This window comes from Microtus oregoni, unplaced genomic scaffold (genome assembly GCF_018167655.1).
Source record: "Microtus oregoni isolate MIOR12 unplaced genomic scaffold, Mior012 000049F_ref0000343, whole genome shotgun sequence".
NCBI classification, from domain to species: Eukaryota; Metazoa; Chordata; class Mammalia; order Rodentia; family Cricetidae; genus Microtus; species Microtus oregoni.
In genome coordinates this window covers 12,322,336-12,344,169 of record NW_024543223.1, presented here as the reverse complement: position 1 = coordinate 12,344,169, position 21,834 = coordinate 12,322,336, and the positions used below count along the sequence as shown (strand labels likewise).

Sequence of the window (21,834 nt, the reverse complement as noted above, 5' to 3'; positions counted from 1 at the left end):
GAATTCGGCTCATCCTGGAGGAAGGCGGAGAACACACCTCAGAACTGGTCCCTAGGCCTCTGACTTGGCTTTCTTCCAGCTTGCGTCATCTTCCTGTCACTATGAGCTCTAAGATCTTTAATGACTTCCCCTTAACCTCCATTTAACAAGAGGAAGAACATGTTTATAGATTAAATAAAAAGTACAAGAAGCACACACCTCTTCTCCCCAGCTCCGACTGCCCCCTTTTTGTCTCCAGCTGTTCCTGGTGCTCGCAGCTGGGCTCTGCTGGGCTCCTCTCATTGGCTGGGGTAGCCACTCGCTCTGGACACCTGCGACACACCGACCTTCCCTGAACTTTAGTCTGTTCCACTTCTGTACTTCCCTATCTCCTGTCCCAGCCATGCCGCAATCTCCTCAGGATTATTAGCGCTAGGGATACGCAGGGGGTCAAAACAATGATCGGCATAGTTCAGTCATTCAGAAATCTATCTGGGTCTCATTTTATTCCCTTGTGGATTCATTAGAAGCAGAGGAAAGTTATTTCTCCTTCTAGCAAGGTTACGTAGTTGGTATGTTGAAATTTGAATTTTTTTTCCTATTAATGAAAGCATCTAATAGCCTTTTGGGTTTCAAGGCTGGAAAAGGAAGTGAACTGGGCACTTCTTAGCCCCATACTGTTGTTTATTACATGAAGGCACAGACCTACCGAATCATGCCCTACTGAACAGACAAGCTTCTTTTAGGCTTAAAGGGGACAGAAGCTCACACAGTGAGTTGGTAGAATCTTCTGGGATGGGTTTAGGCATGTCTATGGGAATGTTCAATGAGTCGCTTCAGTTGAAAAGTGGGTTCCCAGAGGGAGGGAGCTTCATGGATCCTGCCATGCCAGACTGTCGAGCACACAAGTTTTAGAAGGCCCAGCAGAGTTCTGTGCCTGAACTGGTACAGAGGGAGAGTGGGCATTTTTATGCCAATTGAGTGAAAAAAAAACCAAAATACAAAAGGAAGGACATGACTGCTCCTAGGTATAGTAGAGAAAGTTCACTGTAGATAAAGGCAGAACATAACCAGAGGCAGAGACCTCTGAACCCAGAGTGAACTTGACCCTGAGCTAGGCCATGCAGGGAAGGGAGATGGAAGAGGAAGAGGGGAGAGAGATGAGGGGAGAGGTGCCACTGACCAAGAGTGCTGGCTTGGGTCAAAAGCCTGGCCAAGAGAGTAGAGGGTAGACAAAAGGGTCGGGTAACCAAAATGGTTGGATTATATAGGGAAGGCCTTCTGGGGGAAGGACAGCCCAGTTCCTGGCCTGACGAAGTTTAGAGTAGGGGGGCAGTGTATGCCAGCCATACTCTTTAACAGGTAGGGGCAGAGGGATGCTGGGAGAACCTGGCAACCAGGGCTGCTTTGATGTTAAACAGGCACCTCAGGCATTTGTCCTAGGTTTGAGACCTGATATCAATGACGACTGGGTTAGAGAGTGGCAAGATGAGGCTGTAAGAGTCCTCTGGCCACTAAGATCAAGACCAGGCAAGGAAACTGAGAACAGTTACGTGAACATTGTGTAAGGATGAGGTCAGGGGATGGGCAAACCACTTCATCCGCATTAACTGTTCAGAACACGATCATCTCAGCCTCTCTGCTACAGCCAGCAGCAAGAGGGAATAGGAAACGCAGCTGTAGGGCAAAAATAACTGCCCTCCATCTTTATTGCTCTTTCTGGGGGCAAACCACTGTAACTAAAGCTGGATCAACAAGACATAAACAAATAGGATTGATACACACACACACATACACACACGCACGCACACACACTATTGCCATGACATATTGCAGCTGAGGAGTCTCCCCACTGATGTAGCTAAAGGCCTTTTCCAGTGAAGCAGCCAATGGCCCTTCCCAGTGGTATAGGTGAGCATTCCCCGTTCTCTGTACCCACCCACCCAATGAAGCAGCTGAGAACCCTCCCCAGTGGAGCAGCTGAAGGGTCTCCCCAGTGGAGCAGCTGAAGGGTTTCCCCAGTGGAGCAGCTGAAGGGTCTCCCCAGTGGAGCAGCTGAGGGGCCACCCTAGTAAAGCAGCTGAGAGACCTCCCCACTGGAGTAGCTGAGGGGGTCTCCCTAATGGAGCAGCTGAAGAGCCTCCCTTGCCCTTTGAGGCTTTTTATCTTTCTTTTTAAGAACAAATTATCTCAGGGCATTTGTCTTAGTCCTCTGGCTCTTACAATCTTCATGTTTCCTCTTTCTCGATGGCCCTTGAGTCTTAAGTGTAGGGTTTGTGGAGCAGCTGGGAGGGCTCTACACACAAGCTGTACCCTGACTGTACGCAGGTGCAAAGGTCCCTCTAAGAGACAAGCCCCACCTACTCTCTTTCCACTGTTCGCCTGAAGAGGCAAGCAGATCTCTGCCTCTCTCTCTATTTCTCTCTCTCTTCCCTCCCCTTTATCCTTCTCTCAATAAATTCCTCCTTCCGGCTCTGACTGCATGGCATATTTGTCCACCTCGGGCTATAATCATGAACATTTGGCACCTGATTCGGCCAGTCTCTCCCATGTTCCTGAGACACGCAGGGATCCTGGACCAGACTGACTGCCTACTTTCCAACTCCTGGTCCACCAGCCACCACCTTCAGGGCTACAGTTGGTTCCTTTCACCTACTGTCATCTCCAACAAACACCCCACAAGCGAGACTTTTGGGTTTAGTGCCCTAGCACAGGGGTGCCTTCGCTTCTGGGACCTACAGGTCTTTTTGGACCTGGTGCCCTAGCAAAGCCATCACTGAGTGGTACCTTCACTTTTTGGACCTATGGGTCCTTTCAGGGTCCTGCCCTTTTGTCTTTGTGCCTTCTGCGACCTTTGGACTTTTTGCTCCGGTCCTCATTCTTTTGACTGACAAGCAGGAGAGTGACCTGAACCTGTCAATTATCTTTCTGTCTCATCTGTGGAAAACAGGTTGACAGAACCAAATCCCAAACTTTTATGGAACCTTTCTAACTTCTGCCAGCTGATGGGTAAACGGGAGGAGTTACAACAAGTGGGAAAGTGCCATCTTGGTTAAGGGCAGGTCACATGACCTAACCACCAACTTTAGCAGGGGTGTGACTACGTGATCACAGCCATTTTGTTTGAGGTTAAAAAGGATATTTCTCCACCAGCTATTCTACAGGTGGCTACGTGACCAGCTACCCCTGATGGTGACTGGGACAGGGAGAAGCTGCAGACTTGTGCAGCTCTGCCCCTAACCAAGCCGTGGCACCTTCAACAACCTATGCCCTAGCCAAACAGCGCCGGCAACAACTTGCCCCCACCCGCCCACTCCACCTGCAGTGGCTCTGTTCTCTTCCACCTGTAAGGAATCTCCTTTCCCATTCACTGGTGACTTTGACTCTCCACTTTCTTTGTCCCTCTCTCTCTCTTTAAATGCCCTGTCTGTTTGCTACAACATACGAGTTAGAGATGGAAAAGACAACTTCCTCTCACTCAACACACATGGGTTTTCCCTTTCTTCTTATTTCACTCAACTTCTGTTTAATATGTGTGTGTGTATGTATGCATGCGACTTTTGATTTAACCCTATGTATGTGAATATCAGCTAGCTTTAACTCTGTATGTGAATGTGTGTATGCAATTTAAATTCAACTGCATGTATGCAAATATGGACTTGTTAAAGAAAAACGTTTTAAACAGACTTAATGAGCTCTGTTTATTGTGCCTCCTTCTTGACAAAGAAAACAAGTCTCAAATACTTTAAATTGGTATGTACTTTTAAATGATGATAAAAATGTATGATTAGATTTGTAACAACATATTATCTATGTGATTCAACCCTGCTTTAACATATGTTCTACATAATGCTATAATTTTAAGGTTATAAAGATCAATTTCAGATTAACAAAAGCTAACATTCTCCAACATAAATCTGTCTTGTTACGTTAAAACAAGTTACAGTTAAGCTGGAGGACTCTGGGTAAAACATTCCTCCACAACCTCTGAGTTTGGATCCATCTCTCCAGCCAGATCCTATATTGCAGTCATAACTCACACATACCCAATAGATAGCCCTCAAATGCTAGAGATCTGGGGAATACAGCATAAAATGTGTAATTAAAAAGGCCTTTTGTACCAGAGGGACAGGTTCACTCCTGGGCAACCCCTACTTTCTCCAAAGAAGATGGATTGGTACAAAAGAATTTCCACCTGTAACTCATTTCACAAGTGAAAGCACTAGCCACTGACCAAACCTATCTTTCTTCACAACTGCTGCAAAGACCTCTTCAGACATGGACAAAAAAACACTGAGGAATGGACTTTCTTGAGACATATGGGCCAATGGGGGACTTGTCTTCCTACAAACTCCTAATCCGCAGGATCTCTTGAAGCCTAACAGGCCCCAGGCTGGCAGCCAAAAAACGGATATTGCCCTAAGACCTTCCCTCAATGACCATGGAGGACCCTGGGGTAGCTATCTAGGGAGCCAATATAAGTCTCTGTTATTTTTTAATCCATTACTCAGGTAAAATTTATCATTCTCTAGAACTGTGATGCAGTTTGATGGCTTGTAGGTTTGCCAGTTGAAAAGGGGCAAACTCACATAACAGATTTCAGGACAACTTCTTACTATTCCTTTCTTTAAATAAAAGGAGGTTTAAGATACAAAGTTTAAGATGTGAGGATCTGAGAATGCTTTAGGGTCAAGAATGTGTTTGGAGGTATGCAAATGCCAATTAAACAAGTTATAAAGGTCTGAGGATAAGAATGTTCCAGGGTAACTAGGCAGTGGCTCAAGCCTTTAATCCCAGCATTCAAGAGGCAGAAACGGGCCGATCTCTGTGAGTTCAAGGCCAGCCTGGTCTACAGAGTGAATGTCAGGACAGGCTCCAAAGCTATAGAGAAACCTTGTCTGAGAAAACTAAAAATAAATAAATAAATAAATAGAATGTTCCAGGGTATAAGGAAGCGACTTAAGGGGTGGAAATAAGCTATTTTACTCTGGCAGAGAACTACCACTATCTTCATAGCCACAAGCTCAAGATTTCAAATCTCTCTGGTCATTTTCTAACTACAGACTTAAAAGGTGCTTTTCACTGTGCTAAAAATATCTGTTACAGTCTTAAGTTGTAGGAAGTGGACTTCGATTCACTTCGAAAAGATCAGACACACTCCAGATAAGTACTGTCAATCAATAGCCAAAGTTTCCCCTACTGTTCCCTGGTCCTGACACCCTCCCCTTCCAATCACCAGGACCTAAGGAAAAAATTTTAAACTTAACCTTGTCCTTGGCTCTGCCAACATCTTGTCAGGTCCAAGAGGTGCCAGAGAGCTCTACTGGGCAGTGAAGTGAAACCCCAGGATGTGGCAGCACCCCAGCTTTGTTAGGTTCCCCCAAAGATGGTCAATGCCCCAAGGTCAGCAGGAAGCCATCTCAATAATTCAATGCCCTCATTCCTTTAACCTGTCATGCCAATTCCTCACTTTTTTAATTAAAAAAAATAAAAAAGGGAGGAATGTTAGAATCTAGGCACACCTTGGCCCTGCCCCCTGAGTACCTGGCATAGTACAGTCACCCCTCTGTATGCGGCAAGAAGTACCCTGATTGTATGAGGTGCAAAGGTCCCTTTAAGAGACAACCCTGTCTATTCCTGCTCTTTTCCTACTGTTCTTAAGAGACAAGCAGATCTCTCTCCCCCTTCTTTCCTCTCTCTCTGTCCTTCTCTGCTTTTCTCTTCCCTCCCCTTTATCCTTCTCTCATTGAGCTCCGCACTCCCACTCTGTCTGCAAAAATTATTTATCTTTCACCCACCATGGGACCCACTAAAGGTCCAACCTCGCATGGTAATCACAACAGTAGGTTCTCCTCTAGGCTCCATAGTATTACCAGCCACAGGTAGTTGGGTAAATTTATAGTTTCAGGCACAAATCCCTCTTACTGAGTGGGCCATAAGTCCAATTATATGGCTGTCAGTTACCCCAAAGATGTAAGTTCCACTATTGCTGCTAGTGGAATATCCTGCTATGCTGGTCATTGGAATGAGTTGTTATTATACCTGGGTAGGAGCTTTGATTGATTTTCTCCACAGGAAACTTGAATGGCTCCTTGCAAAACAATGTGAGCTAGTCTTCAGTGAGGAGGCCTCCTTATCAGAGCCAGATCAATTCTTCCAAATCCTGTGTGCAAAGTGTGTGGTGTCTTGCCTCCTTTTCTAGAAGGCACCAGGGGCAATGGAAGTAGTCTATAATGTTTTGGGAATCTTTTTAGCCCTCCTGAAAAACAGGGCTCCTTTGCTTTGAGTGGGGTTTTTGCTTGTTGCTACTCTTCAGTTTTGTTTCATGGGAACATTGTCACCCCCAAAGTTATTGACACAGCTTCAGTTAAACCACAGGCACACACAGCTTGTATATATTGTATGCAATTATAAGTAGTCATAAAATAAAGTTAGAAGTATGACTTAGGGAAGATTGATATTTAAAAGCTAACTATGGTTCCCTAAAGTAAAGAGGAGAAGAGAGAGAAAAAGAGAGCTAACCAAATTGAAGACAGTACAATAATCCTGACAGAGATTGATACCATGGACATCGCCTGGAGCTTTTCCCATGTGTCTCCATGCTGAGTGTTCTGACTTCAATGCATGTGTGATGTGGGAGTGTCATATATCCGTTGCTTTCATTGGTTAATTAATACAGAAACTGCTTGGCCTGATAGGTTAGAATATAGGTGGGTGGAGTAAACAGAACAGAATGCTGGGAGGAAGGGGAAGTGAGCTCAGACACCAAGCCGCTCATCTCCAGAGCAGATGTGATGAAGCAAGCCGCCAGGTCAGACATGCTGAATCTTTCCTGGTAAGACTGGTGCTACACAGATTACTAAATATGACTTAGGCGAGATGTGCGAATTAGCCATTAAGAGGCTAGAACTAATGGGACAAGCAGTATTTAAAAGAATACAGTTTCCGTGTAATTATTTCGGGGCATAAGCTAGCCAGGCAGCCAGGAGCCGGGCGGCAGGAACACAGCCCGCAGCTCCTTCAACACATGTGCTATTTTTCACACACTATGCACCACACTCAGGCAAAAGGAACTCAAAGTTAAGCAAGGGATTACGTGGGTTTTATCTTAAATGATATTTCCTCCCAACCAGGGAGGTTTCCTTCCATTTCCTTTTTAATGAAGACATATTTGAATCCTCATAGTGATTGTACATAGTTTTAAGCTACAATATGGCATTCCAAGACCTGAATACACTATGTAACATCCCTGTGCAATACCAGTCACTAGTTGGCAAACCGTAGTCAATTCCTTGCATTAGGTATTTTTCTCAATGCTGTGACAAAACACTGGAGTAAAGCTGCTCAAGCAAGGGTTCCCTTTAGCTCATGGATTGAGACAGAGTGTATCCTGCGGGAAATTCACAGCAGCAGAAACACGAGGCAAATGATCACATTGTCTCCATAGTCAGGGAGCAGAGAGCATGACTGCTGATCCTCAGTGGGCTTCTCCTTTGTTTCTTTTTATTTGCTCTGGCACCCTAGTCCATGGCTGGTCCAACAGACATTGGGATACAGTCAAGGTGAGTCTCCCCTACTCAGTTGAACCCTTCTGGAAACTCCCCATCGAGATACCCAAAGCTGTGTGTCTTTGGTAATTCCAAATGCAGCCAGGTTGACAATAAAGATCAACTCTCACATGGCTGATATTCTTAGTGCTTCATTTATTGATCACAGGGGAATAAAGCTATCCACTCTGTGTTAGGATCCTTTGCAGTAATGTTCAGGAAGTACTTGGTGTTAATCCACAGTGCTCCAGGACAAGGAGAAGGGCAATGAGGCTGTTGCTGGTGACTACGGTCAAGCAGTGCTTTCTGCCTACCTGGATTACTTGAAGATCCTTACAGTGCTGTATGCCTCAGCACTCACAATCCACTCAGTTAGTTACTATGACCTTGTCTCTTCCAAGCAGGTAAAAAGATTGAGGCAGAAGAGGCCTTTGGTTCGAAGGCATAACTGTTTCTGGGGGACATGATCGGAACTGCCTCTGAACACCTCCAGCAGGATGCGACTCCAGGAAATGACGGGCTGGCTTCATCAGAAAGTATTTATGTCCACTGAGCATGGATGCAGACATATGGAATAGCCTGGCGGCTGGAGAATTCTCACATCTCCCTTTGTTGTCCTAGACAGAAGGGAATCAGAGTGTCACTGGCTGGGCTCAAGGGGACCTTTCTTCCCTGTCTGGTGTCTAGAGTCTCCTTATGTATTCCATGAAGTTCACAACTTTCCTGAAAGGGCCTCACTGCATCCCATAGGATGCACATGCAACTTTGCACTGGCCTGACCTGTTTCCCTGTTCCTCACTTGCTGTGGGCAGTGACTTCACAGCAGTTCTAAGAAATGCTCATCAAGTTGGTCTGAGAGTCAAATGGCTGTGCCCAGACATTCTCTCCACACTTTAAAATAAGTGGAGTGATACAGTGGGGGAAATGCGGAAAGAGCTTCCTCTGGAAACCATCCGAGAGCCTTTGAAGGGAACTCTAACTTACCTATTTTATAGTTACATGTCTCTGTGTGTGTATGTGTATCCTTTAAATATATGCACATATTCATTCATCTTAAAATCTCACTAATTTTATCTTTATAAAAATTAGTCTTGCCACTTGTTTTATGTTGTAAAATAAAATCGATGCATCTAGTACATATCCGTCCTTGTTTTCTCCACCTGGTAAATGGGGACAGGGAAGCTTGCCATTCACCCTCGGGAGCCTATGCAGATTAAAGCTATGGGCCAATAAAATCTTTGCAGGCGCTCCAATGAAAGCTTTGGGGGAACTACAAAGCCTCCATCCCAGTTTTGTATCTGCTTTCAAAAGTCTTTCTTAATACACAGTAAAACAGCCTTCATCCCAGGAGGATGTGGTCCTCTTGTAACTGCCTCTGAAAGCATCTCAAGGATTGCACCCTCTTTACTCTGATTTCGAAGCTACCATGTGAGCTGAAACTGCAGCTCCCTTTGTTGTGGGAAATTCCTAACAGAATATAGGACACAGGAAGGACTTGCTGATTAATGCTATGATGTATTGTTTAATTGGAGGAAGGTGGTTTGTATTCCTGACGGTGTCCCTTGGTTAGTTTTTTACCAGATTGGAGGGAGTAGCCTCCTCCTCTCCTTTTCATGCTTCGTCCTCTGGCCACAAGCAAGCTTGTAATCCTCCAGTCTCAGCCTCCTGGATGCTGGAAGCAAAGTCACCCAGCACCACTCCTGGTTAAGATCTGCTTCTTAGTAGAAAGTTTGGCAATTGTGTGTCTCGAAGGTTCCTGAAAATATGTAAGCATACACAGTGCCCGGAGCACACATGTAATCCGAAGGATAAGTTTCTTTCTCTTCACTGTTACGTTTTCCTTGGTCTCTCTCAGGTCTATGTCAGTTACCACCACTCTGCACTGCAGAATTACCCAGATAGATACAGCTCTGTGTCTTTTCAAAGCCTGCCCCGAGCAAGGTGATGACTCTATTTCATTGGCTCCTTTACATGCAGTTCAATGCACTGGCTAAAAAATAAATAAAATTATAACAACAAAATGAACTAAAAGGGAGGTGGAAAGGAAAGACAGACGTGAAGAGAATTCGGAGACATGGTTCAGGGCCCCTCTTGTGCTGCACCGCTGCAGAACTCTTGACTCACAAACGGAAGTTTGCTTCCAATTCTGTCTTGGGACACTTGCCCCGTTTCCCCAGGGCTGGTGTGGTGGCCCACACAAGGCCAGCAGGCTGCTTCCCTGTCCTGGCCTCCCAGCCTTGCTATTTCCTGGAGAATGACTCACAAATTCTTCATGTCCATCGCCACCCCCTGAAGCGGAGGGGTGGCTCTCCAGGATGGGAGACTATCCCAGGCTCCACCCACTTTCACAGTTGACTAATAACAGGTATCTGACCCACCCCTGTCATCTTCAAACGAAACACTGCCTCTGGCCAGTTCACAGAGCAGTGACTATTAGGCCTGTCTAAGAAGGCCCTGCTGTTCACCCAGTTACGTGCATCAGCATTTAGGGATCATTTCGGAATAGCCACTAGGCTGAAGGTTACTGGTCCAAGGGCAGAGACCACTGGGCGACAGAAAGTAAGGATGATGAAGGATGGTGGCCACTTAGATTACTAAGCACTCATAAACAGTACTTCATAGAACGCACGATCCAGAACTGTCTTAAATGACGGAGCAGAAAGACGCTCACTTCCTAGTTGAATGACTCATTGATGACCAGTGTTACAGAAGTCACTAAACCCCAGTGAGCCACACTTTTACCATGTTCCAAAGAAAGGAAGAAAAGGGGATTTCGGATCAAAGTCTCTAGAACCAAGTGCTAAGTGAGACTGGTGAAAACGTAATAAGACTATCAAGGGGCTCTTCCAGAACTCAGGGCCCTTTGCCTGGCACAAGCTACAAGTTCACAGCGTACTACTGTGCAGTTCATTAGCGCCACCAAGGTCACTGTGCTTCCACGTGATGAGGATTCAACCAATTCTCTTTATAAATAAAGCCTGCAGAGGTGTGTTTATATTATCGTGCTGTTTTATAATTGGAAGAACTAAGGACCTGGAAGTCCAACTTCCAGATAGGTCAGAGAGCCTAGCGGCAGGACCATGATGATACCTGTGTGTTCCTCTGAAGTCAAGCCACAGCCATTCCAAGGGGAGCACAGGTAGCAGGTGGTCCCTGTCTTCTGGTGGTGTGTGTGTGTGGGGGGGTGTACATGCTGCTGATGTTTGTCAGGAGACACAAAGAGAGAGACACACATTGGTACATGTGCTATCCACAGACAGCCGAGAGACTCCAACTGTGGGTCCGCCAGTCTACATGAGGAACTCAGGAGAGCTCTTAGCTGGTTTAACCGGTAGACTGAGACTGGGCCCTGGTCTCAGGCCTAGGCCTTGGATGACTTTGCCTTCAATAAGGGGTCCTGATTCGTTACTGCAGACCACCCACTGGCTGGGAATTTTCATTTTCGCTCTTCAGACTGGCCCCCAAAGAGTAAAAAGTAATCCTACTAAAACTCCTGAAGTCTGGAATCTTAGGAATTTGGCTAATTTTTCTGACTAATTGCATTTGTAATGAAGATCCCTAGCCCCCAGGGCCAGAGAAGCTCCTGGCAGTTTCTTTAGGGTTGGTGAGGAAACTCTCAACAATTTCCTGGATTTTTTTTTTTTTTTTCTGATCTGGATGTCTAGGCCTCTTATCCACAAGAGCTTTTAATTTTCCCTGTAGCTATGGGAGTCATGCGCTGCTAGCCCTACAGTGTAGACCAGGTACCAGGGGGTCAGAAAGTGTGAAGCACGAAGCTAGAAAGGGATGGAGTCAGGTGGCTAATTGAGATTTCTCCAGTGATACCACCTTCTTCCATTTTATCCTGTACCACATCGCTCTCTGCCATTCCATCCCACCCTCTAGGTACTGCTCCATACCATACACACCAAAGCCAGCACACCCCCTAATCTCAACTTTTAGCCACTGTCCAATGTTTGTTTACAATCACGATGGTTAATTTCAACAACTTGATTGCGCCACACAGTGTTCAACTTTGGCCAAGCTCTATCTCAGACATTTCTGGATGGGATTAACATTTGAAATGGTAGAATGAATTAAAGGAACTGCTATCCCAAGCACAGCTGAGCCTTAGGCTATCAGCATAAACACGTTACAGTGGCTGACTTGCAGGCTGGTGGGGAGCCCGGTGTAGGCACTTGACAAGCACACCCAGAGCCCTGGCTTCCACCCCTCGCTCTTCAAAGATAAGCAATAATGAGGATATCTCCTCCGAAATCAAGAACTAATCTTTTCCAAGATAAGGGACATTTATCCTTGCCGTAGAATGAGATGGAAGCATAAGCTCTACCTGGGTGTTGAGCCAGCAGCCAACTTTGGAACTGTTACTACCATCCGCTCTCCTGGGCCTCCAGTTTACCGACTCATTCTACAAACCCTGTAGATCTGGAAACACATGGCCTCCCTAATCACACGAGCATTTCCCCATGAACTTCTTGAGTTAAATATTGACACCACATCTAATTGTGGAGTGTGCAGATGACCTGGCAGCTGTAAGTCACTGCCCTCTTATTCTCTGTTACCCTTCTGTTTCACCTCAGTTCATCAGCACAGACATCCTGGCGGGACTTCTAAACTGCACCTCTATCCAGCTTGCACCTGGATCTCCTTATGCCCCTCATTGATGAATTCATTTTGGGCTTTTATTATGCTATGATAATTTCCTTGTCACTTATCTCATTTATTGTCTCACTTCCTGATTAGACTGTGAATATCATGAAAACAGAGTGGCCAGCTTTGTTGTTTAGCAAATAATTGATATTCAATAAACACTCAGTGCACAAATGGCTGCTCTTCTCTAGCAAATATAGTGCATGAAGAAACATTAGCCATCATGAAAGAGGTGAAAATTATTTTATTAGTGCTTTGGCCTCCCAGGGACACACCACTACCACATACATGAAATCCTCTGTACAAAACAAGATGCTTGCCCCCTTTGAAAGGCACTGCAGAGAGTCAGATGAGCACACGTTCCTGGACCATATCCATGAGGACCCTGGTCCTCTATATCATGAGATGGTTTAGACCTTCTGACACTAAATAGACAGCCCTCTGAACTGGACCTGGTATGACTTTCTGGATATGACTAAGACATGACATCTGTCTAGGTCCTCTTCTCTTCCTGATGTGAGATAAAGGACTTAGATACAGAGTGTTATAACTGGAACAGGTCACAGAGATGCTGCCAGGCATGTGACCTTCCTCATTTTCCTTCTGGGGCAAAGGCTACCATGTGAAACTTGTGGCAGATATGAGTACAGTTGTCTATATACCACAATTATGTTGCAAAATGCTAACTTGCAGTTCTTTGATGGTCTGCTTCAGTAAGTGAATCTCTTTAGTATGAAGATTAAATGTATCTTGGACCAAGCTCTCAGTCAGTGTGCCAGTAAAGAGGCTTGCTATTGCATAGAGTTATGAGGTCCGAGGAAACATATTCTAAAGATAAATATCTCCGTGTCACCAACTTGGGCTGGTGGGTACTTATCAAAAACTAGAAAAAGGGTGACTATTATAATGGGTGATGGACTTGCCTTTATTCTCCCTCCCTGGACTCTAGTAGAAGAATCTAGGTCCTAGGAGTTCCCTCTCAAGCAGTAGAAGGGATAGATATCGACACCCTGTCACTTGGAAGGTGTATATAAATGATATCAGGATAATCAATCATGGATGTAGAACATATACTGGTATCTTTTGCTTCATCTGGAGCCTCTTTCAAATGACCATCTTTTTTTATCACCTCTTCATTATGGCTGCCTAGCCTTGGTCAAGCTTTTTGTGTGTTCTACCTTCTTCTCACAAGGACACCAGTCAGGTTGGACGAGGGTCCACCCTAACAACTTTATTTTAGTTATCCTTCTAAAGGCTCTACTTCCCAATACAGTCAATTTTTGAGGTAATGAGGATGACGGGGTTGTCTTACTTTCCTATCTGTCTATAGTCACAAAATTACCTAGGCCATGCGATTCAACAGATTTTTTTGTTTTGTTTTGCTTTTCTTTTATATCTAAAGGCTGAAAGTGCAAAGTGACATTCCAGCTGATTCTCTTTCCAGTGGGACTTCTTTCCTGCCTTGGGGATGGTATTTCTTAATGTCTTTCACATGACGTGAGGTGTGTGGGGGAGAGACAGAAGCAGAGAGTCAGATAAAGACAGAGAAATCTTTCTCCTATATGGTTTCTGTTATACTAGATTAGAGCCCCGCCCTTATGGCCTCACAACCTTGATTAGTTCCAGTTTCAAAGAATCGTCATGTTGGGGGTGAGCATTTCAATATATGAATTTAGCAGAAGCGAGATTTAGTCCATTACAGGATCAGAGACAATGCTTTTAGCCGTTTTATAAGCCAGAGTACTGGGAATCCAGGACCCCGTTTGTGTTGTTTATCATAACACAGATGCCTGCTTGTTCTCACAGCTTTGGAAAAGTCTTTAGGGGATGGGGAGCTGTCAGTTCTCAGATGGCCCTGCAGAGGTAAAAAGACCCCTGTCCTTCCTTGGGCTGCAGGGTCAGGAACTGCAGCCGCATGGGCAGTTTAGTGGGGGCGGGGTAGTTGGTGAGTTCATTCTGGGGTAGATGACTCCTGGAGAAGTGATTCTATACCCTCCTTTGCCTCTTTCCACACCTGTAAAATAGTCATCATAATTAACACTGGACTTCAAGAGATATTGATAGAATGAAATGAGATAATAAATGTTAAGTGTGCTAAGCCTTTAATAAACCACTAGGCCCTACTAAGGAAGTACCATTTTCTTTTGCATTAGTTTGGTTTACTTCCGTTCAATTAAAATTTTAAAATCTCCCTGAACATCTTAGTCTTCTACAATTGCATTTTCCAAGATTGGTTCTCTCTATCCTGGAGCCAAAAGATGCCTTGCCTAGAGTGAGCCCCTGAATCAATTATCCTTGGAAATGCACTTCAAATTTCTCCCTCTTTGCAAATTAAATGCCCAATAAAAAAAAAAAAAATCCTGTTTAACTGGTTCCACATAGCATCCGCTAAGTGAGTTTGTTATGACATTCTTCTTCTCACATAGCAGTTAGTGTATATTTGAAATCTGCACTCTAGCAACGGCATCATCTGTAAGTTCCTATTTCTCTTCCGTTGGTATCTTCATATCCTCCACAGCAGTGTACACACAGCGTCGTTCAACCAGTTCACTGGCTTCTGTTCCATCTCACAGAAAGCCTAGTATGAAGCAACTTTGCCTCCAGTCAGGCAGCTCGCGTCGTGAATGGAACACTGGTTCAGGATGCTCTGGGATTTGCTTCCCTTACAGACAGCATTAATAATGAATGAAAGCATGCTCAGTTGTTTTCTATGTAACCCTGAAATACTGGGATTGGTGAGTTATAACACGGGAACAGTCAGAACAGGAATAATCAATGACTTTGTATAAATAAGTGAAGGATAAGAATGAGCTTTCACAGCAGTGTGCTTGGCTACTGTTATTTGTGTGATGGAGAGGCCAGCTGAGGAGTGCAGATGTTGTGCAGTGAGGGACAGGGATCTGGTAGGAACGTCAATGCTACCCAGTTGGAAGTGTTGGCTTCAGGAGACTGAAGCTTGACTATCTACCTTTAACCAGGACACTGTATTTGATTAGCTAGAGTGCATATTTGTTTTGGTTTTCCCTCTGTTAGAAGGAGGGATGGGGTAATTAATAAGTCCTATCCATGCTGGGTCAGTTGTTACGGTGGTTCTTGTTTGACTTCCTGGATTAGTTACTCAAGAATATGGGTTACGCCGGGCGGTGGTGGCACACACCTTTAATCCCAGCACTCGGGAGGCAGAGGCAGGCGGATCTCTGTGAGTTCGAGGCCAGCCTGGTCTACAAGAGCTAGTGCCAGGACAGGCTCCAAAGCTACAGAGAAACCCTGTCTCGAAAAAAAAAAAAAAGAATATGGATTACTGCTAGCCCAACTTTCTATAAATCTGATTATAAGAAGCAGGCAAGCTTCCTGGGCTAGTTATGGTAATGATGGGTTCCTTGGCTGGCTGCTGCAAGTTGTATGCCTGTGCTCTGCTTCCATATATGTTCTGGTCATTGTCAGCTTGTATGTTCAATGTCTTATCTTCCTTAGATGTCAGGTAAAATTCTTAAGTCAACGCAATTAAAGTTCTTGAAGGGAAAGGAATGTGTCTGGATCTTTGTTGAGTTTCAAAATGACAATAGATGACACTAGAATTCTCCTGAGGATTCTTTCTTACACGTCATCAGTACTGCTCACTTGTCGAGTACCATATTTAACCCTGTCTGAGGTTGGATGGCTGTCTTCCTAAGCATTAGAAGAGCGTTGAGCCTGGAGACTATAAATGACACTGTCAGGCATTCCCTGTGCTCCCGTGGAGATGGAGGGGTGCCCATGACGACTGCCCAGGACCTCAGTTAAGACTGGACTTCTTTCTTATCTAGGTCTATGGAATGAGACAGGAGACTATCAGAGAAACAAGAGGTGCTGAGAAGGGAGCCGGTAGGTAAAAGGTCACAGGTGATGATGACAGGGGAGGGGAGGAGGCTTCTGGAGTAAAGGTGCAGGGGGGGGAGAAGTGGGAGTAGCAGGGGATGAGTAAGAAGCTACAAAAACAAATTTGTTTGAAAAAAAAATGAAACCTAATTCTTTCTGAGCTAATACATTCTTCTTTTACATGTAATTAGATAAACTAGCTTACGTTCCACATTCATTTGTCAGAAAATCTCACACAATCCTTAGGAGAGGTATCTGTAGTTTTCATTAAGATGAGAAATAAGTTTCTGCTCAGGGATGTATCTTTTCTGTCATGTGCCTGAGTGAAGGCGTTTCATCCACCCTCACCACCCCCACATCTCCTGTCTATTAACAAAAATAAAGACTACATGACATAGACACTAAGTGACCCACAAACCCAACACGTTTACTCTCTGGTCTTCGACAGCAAACACTTGCTGACTCTTGTCCAGGTGAGTTACTGGCTTCAGAAGGCGCGCCTCCTTCATTATCAGCACAGTGGGCTGGGAGTGGTCCCTGGCATTCCTACACAGTGGTCAGGGAGAAAAGAAAAACCTGCTGAACTTGCCAAAGATGTGCTTGGATGGGAAATGGTCTCCGAGTGTCTGCCATCAACTGCCACCCAGGTAATGCAAGCCTACCTCAGGGTTTCTCTAGGTTTTATAAGCCTCAGTTCCTCTTCTGCGGCCTCTCCTCGAGCTGGTCCTACTGCCTTTTCTGGTTCTGCCTGATCCACCGCCAGCCGTGAGTCAGTGCCTTTGGTGTTCTAAGGTGTCTTCTCCCCACAGCCAGTCCTTCAGAGTAAAGCTTAAAGCATGTTGTTGCCCCTCACCTGGTACAGTTCCCAACCCTTGACTCAAATTCTGGCCCGGATTGCCCTGAGAAAATGTAGTACGGTAGGCACACAGGCATGGTCTTTCATACTGTCTCTCGGCTACTCCTGTAGCTGACCATCAAGCAGCAGGGTGGGTTATGGATGTGGAGAGGCAGCAACTCTACTACCTGAAGCAAAAAAAACAAAACTGTCAACAAGGAAACACCCCAAAGCTAAGCTTTCCTCAAAGAATCGGAGTTCTGGGTCATCATTTTTATGTTCTTCCTAGTTTTCCTATAAAACAGTGCTTCTCAACTTGTGAGTTGCAACCCCTTTTGACCTTTCTCAAGGACCTTTCAAATGACCTTTTACAGGGGTTGCCTTAGACCGTTGGAAAATACAGATATTTACATTATGATTCATAACAGTAGAAAAATTGCAGTTATGAAGTAGCAACAAAAATAGTTTTGTGGTTGGGGCTCACCACAACACGAGGAACTGTATTAAAGGGTCACAGCGTTAGGAAGGTTGAGAACCACTGCTATAAAGAGCATGTCAAATTTTAAAATGGCTGTAAAATAATTTGGTTCGGCATTGCCTCGAATAAGCACATGTATTTGTGTTCATGTCTCTTTGGGAACAGCGGGAAAGAGGATTCTTAAAGGTGAATTTAGACCAGTCAGTTTCCTCAGACACAACAGAAAACAACAATTAAAATAAATGGTTATGAGGGGTCTTGGCTTGTTCTGTAGCTGCCTCCAGTCTTTACACTCTAGCTGGAGACCTTCGTGTTTCTCTTTAAATGTGTCAGTGTGGGCCTCTCCGAAGCACAAGTGTTCTCTCTTTAATATATCTCATTTCCAAAAGACAGATTTCAAGTTGAAATGGAAACTGAAAGTATATTTGAAACTCACTGATGCTTTTTTGTTTTGTTTTGTCACACGGGGGAGAACCATGACTTCTCTTAGTCATTTTTCTTCTTTTCCATCAGTATATTGATTGGGGACAATAAAAAGTCTGAGTATCAGGAAAGGAAAGAGACGTGGTCATGATTTGTTGGTTAAATCTTTAAAATGCATATTTATTTCAAAGCACAGAAGTGCTGAGTGTGTCCTCATGTTCTGTCGTACAGATGAAAGCCATGTCTTCTCTTGTCAGTGGTTAGTGGCCTGGCGGGGCTCCAGTCTATATCTGCTTGAGCCATGCTTATGACTCTATTGGCTTGATTTTTGTTCTTTTGACTTTGTTTTGTTTTCTAGAAATTGAACCCAGGGACTCATGTATGCAAGGCAAGCAAATCTACCAACTAAATGATTAAATCCACCGTCCTTGGTGCCTATTCTTGATGTTTGTCCCTGCCTCATTCTTGAATAAATCTTAAAAAGTATGAGGGATCACGGTTCCCCACCCTAGCAGACATTTAACACTGTTGTTCCTCCTTTTCCTTTTCTGATGTTCTCCTTAGATACTCAACATTCTAAGTGTGAGAATCCTGCATTACTCATTTTATAGTTTAAGCAACCAACGTGGAGTCGAGGAAAAAGCATCAGTGCATTCCTTGTGTGAGTAAATTAAAATGCAATTAAGCAATAATACAGAACATTTGCTATAGTTCAGGTAGTATTTAAAGCACTTTGAGTATATTAAGCCATGTCGTCCTCCTAAGAACACTTGGAGATAGTACTATTATGACCTTCATTTACACAAGGATGAGTAGGAGGTTCAGCGGTTCTTGTAGACTTAATATGTTAGGAATAGTGTCTGTGTTATACCCCTAGCCTCACTGAATGACTCAGTAGCAACCATGGCAACCCCATCATGGAGGACAATGCTTGAGCACAGTCATGACACCGTGTAGAGGTCTTTTCTCTGCTATTCCTCCACCCTAGGCTGCTAATGTTCCATAGTGCCCCATTTCTACCCAGGACTCTAGGCCCCAATGACACTGATTGGGCCAATGTAATCAGGTTTTGACAAACTGGTCCCATGCCGCCTCTCTTCTACACTAATCTCTCTCTTATTTCTCTTTATTCTACTTTCACACCTCTGACACTCAGGAATACTTTTACTCTGCTCTTTCTCTTTCAGTTTCTATAGCTATCTTTGACTTCAGTGGGTGAATGTCACTATGTGAATCCATCACCCATGCTTGGCCCTTAGGTTCTGGGAGTCCCTAGGATAACTCCTTCTGGACCATGTGCCAAGTGAGTCCCATTGTCCCGTGCTGGTGTGTGTGGTGTTTTAAGCTGGGTGTGGTTAACTCAGAGTGTGTTACATATCAATTATGTGCTGGGCTATGCAACTCTCCTTTGGGGGTGGGGAATGTGAGACGGTGCTTATTCAGCTTGCATTGTCAGACTTGGGCTTCTAGCTTAGTCCTACTGTCTGCCATCTTTATCTCATTCCTTCACTGGCATGGGGACCTACTTCTGTGGTTTCCCTAAACTCGCTTCCTATCTATCTATCTATCTATCTATCTATCTATCTATCTATCTATCTATAGATTCATTCTGTAAGAACTGTGACTCTAGAGAACACATGAGCCTTTATCACCCTGTACATTTCTTAATTATCACCGTGAGTGATATTCACAGAACACTTCATGTGTGCCTCCACAGTTCTAATAGCATTCTAAGAGTTGGATAAATTGATCCTGCAACACAGCCCTGAAACACAAACTATTTTTATCCTAGTTTTGCAGATGAAGACCTCGGACACAGAAAAGCTACACAGTTGGCTAAGGTGCATGAATATTTAATTGCAGTCCAGCTATGAACCCAAACTGATTGGCTCTGGAGCCATGTGGTTGGGAAGTGCTCAGCTGTTTCCTGGTCTGGTATTTGCCAGTCTGTGTTGTTGTGATGCCTGGTTACTTCTGCTTTATTTACAGCCACATGTTAGCATCAAGTAAAAAGCTGGTAAACATTAAGATCAATTAATTCATTTTATGATAGGGTAGCTCAGGTGCCAGTTACAGATACAGAAGTTCTTACAAAATCAACCAATGCCACCTCACTCTTAACTTTATGGGATCATATCTAACTAAAAGCCAAAGGTAGCTAATCAGCTGACGTGTGGTTTCTGGAGTTCTTAATGGTTTCTGTGTTGATTCATCTATTGCTATTTAATAAGCGTGTGCTGATAGAGATCCATTTGTCCCAAGCCCCACATGTGATAGAGATTGGAGTTAGAACATTTAAGTGACTTATCCAAGGTCACACGTGGAACCACTGACAAACAGGATGCCACTGGGCTGGTTTCCAGTGCTGTGTCCTTTCTTTGCACCTGGTTAAACAGAAACTATGGTCACATGTGAGTATGTTATTAAAACAAACATCAGGTCTGTAGCTGGTTTGATTTTGACTCCAGTGTGAAGGGACTCTTGGCTCTAGTCACTGCTCCTGGAGACTGTGACCATCGGCCCTCAGAAAACACTGGGGTCAGGGAATGAGGCTGGCTGCCAAGGCCTGAAGCACCTGGACTCAACAAAGCCTCAGGGTTGACTGGCAGTGAGGTCTTTGTAGCTGTGTGTACACCCAATACTCCCTCTGTTCTAGTCGATAAACTTGGTCTCTGCTCTCTGAAATTCTGCATTTCTTCTCCCACGCTATTGGCTGCACTCACGCCTGCCCTCCTCCTTCATTTGGCCCGTGCCTCCTTCCTGCAGTCTTCCTGCAGTCCACCATGCGCTGAAGTCTCTCACTCAAGGGTTGAACCCAGGTCTCAGTATTTAGAAACAAAGAAAGAGAAGTGCTGTTGGGTCAACTAAATACTTCTATGTGACAGACAAGTAGTTGCCTTATTTCTCCAAGTCTCTACATGCAAGCCATTATCAATACCCATAGAACAAAAGTTGCTGCGCAAGTGTAATGCACTTCAAAGGACCTTGGCAGGAACTGGGTCACTCCCAACATTTTTCTGCAACTCAATTGACAGCAAATGCTTTCTGCTTTGGTAGCATATGCTTTCATAGCTTTGCTATTATTGGATAAAATGGAAAAGAATCAAATCACTAGCAGCAAGGTATTTTTTGTATTTACTATTCCAAAAAAAACTTTGATTTTTGATATTTTGAGGTTTCAATAAGTAGATCAAGCTACAAGACCCTCTTGTTTCTGTCTCCTGAGTGTGGCAACTACAGGTGTATACCGCCATGTCTGGCACCAATAAAACTTTATTTATAAAAGTATGTTCTTAACTAGATTTGCTTTTCTTACATCCCCACTAGGCTCTTTGGTCATAATGATAGGTTATGGCTTGTTTTGCCCTTTTTATTTCTCTGTAGATAAACATGAATGAGGCTGTCTGTTCTGTATGGTCTGTCTTTCTGTCAGCTCTCCTTTGTCCCATTTCTTCTTTTGCAGATGAATGTCTATACTGACATCTCCCCCTGCCCCCAGAGTAAGGAGGATACAGGAGATAAGCTCGTAGCAGTTGATGGAGTGAAATTGTAACTACCTCACTTTATTTTCCAGGCCCAAATGCCTCAGAGAAGAAGGTCCTGGGATACAGGACCAAGGGGGCTTGCTTCTGGGAAGCAGCTGCTACCTAAAATAGGCTGTACTTTGCAACTAGTAAAAACTCAAACTCTGTCATATAAGTAGCTGTCAGCTGTAGGGTTGGTGTGCAGCTCCAAACAGATTTCATTATGCCAGCTGCATCGTGGTCTCCATTAATGGCAAGTGGAATCATCTTTTCCTGTCTGGCAGAAACCAGTGTTTGAGACCCTGGGCAGTCAGTCATTTCACAGAGCTCAGCTTGTAAAACACGGAAAGAAAGGGGGTCATAAGGGAGGAAGATGGTGCTGGCCACATGTGTGTGCCAACTCAGAAATGGAAGTGACCTACTGGGTTCTTGCTCTTGTATCAGATTTGCTGCGACACTCTGGATTTCGAATGGGGACTGGGCTCTTAGATGTTGGTAGCTGAGTGGCAGAGATGCAGTGACACACCTGGTAATTACTTT

General features: G+C 44.5%; 1 pseudogene; it reads left to right on the top strand.

The window, feature by feature from the left end:
* Nucleotides 1–21,323, top strand: part of LOC121436422 — a 66,300-nt pseudogene extending 44,977 nt beyond the window's left edge.
* The last annotated feature ends 511 nt before the right edge of the window (nt 21,324–21,834 follow it).